The sequence below is a fragment of the Rhinopithecus bieti genome, unplaced genomic scaffold, assembly GCF_001698545.2.
Source record: "Rhinopithecus bieti isolate Rb0 unplaced genomic scaffold, ASM169854v2 scaffold_20150, whole genome shotgun sequence".
NCBI classification, from domain to species: domain Eukaryota; kingdom Metazoa; phylum Chordata; class Mammalia; order Primates; family Cercopithecidae; genus Rhinopithecus; species Rhinopithecus bieti.
Window position 1 is genome coordinate 899,100 of NW_016810565.1, and position 1,111 is coordinate 900,210.

A 1,111-nucleotide genomic window follows, 5' to 3' on the forward strand; every position below is an offset into this window, starting at 1 on the left:
CGCGGCCGGCCTGGGCCCCGGAGTCCCGGCCCCACCGGGAGCCGCGGGGTCCGCGCCGCCTCCAGCCCGGCCTTGCCCTGCTGGCGGCACATCCGCTTCCCTTCGCCTTCACCTTTTTGGCACCCGCAACACGCAAGCGGCATGAAAGAGCCCTCCGAGGAGGCTGTCACCTTTTCTGTCGCAAAGAAGCTGGCGCGGGGCGGCTGCCCTTTCGCTTGCCTCGCTGGAAGAGCCTGGCGGTCAGTGCCTTGTGGATGTCGTTTCTGTTCACATACTTCTCTGCTCCGGCCACAGCCTCTTCCTCTGCTCTTCGGGTTGTCATTGCGGCAGTGATTCAGCAAGTGCGTAACATTAGGTAGGGTTAGGGACCTATCGAGGCATTACACCACAGTCATTTAATGAGCAGCTCCACACGGGCTGGGCAGCCACTGTGCCAACGACTAGGGTGACCGCGGTGGACCAGCCAGATCCAGTTCTCTGGTCCCCAGGGGACAGACAGGTACGTTAGAATCACAGCACACCCTAGAAGTGCAACCGAGAGGGGAAGTGTGGAGAACTCCCGTTGAAACACCAAACCTAGAGGACACCAGGGTCAGGAATGACTCAGAGGGAACCACATCTCCTTATTTTTCAGATTTAAGAGTTGATATGCAGGCACACAAATCACAAGTGTACAGCTCAACCATTTTCCGTAACATGCACATTTCCTGATTCAGAGCAATAAAGAAAACATTACTACATTCCCTGGCTTTTAACGCCATAAAATAGGTTTGCCTGTTTTGGATTTTCCATCCATGGAATCATACGTCATGTACTTTTTTTTTTTTTGAGATGTAGTTTCGCTTTTGTCGTCCAGGCTGGAGTGCAGTGGCACAATCTCGGCTCACTGCAACCTCTGCCTCGCGGGTTCAAGCAATTCTCCTGCCTCAGCTTCCCGAGTAGCTGGGATTACAGGCGCCTGTCACCACGCCCGGCTAACTGTTGCATTTTCAGTAGCGACGGGGTTGTACCATATTGGCCAGGGTGGTCTCGAACTCCTGAATTCAGGTGATCCGCCTGCCTCAGCCTTCCAAAGTGCTGGGATTGTACAGGCATGAGCCACTGAGCCGGA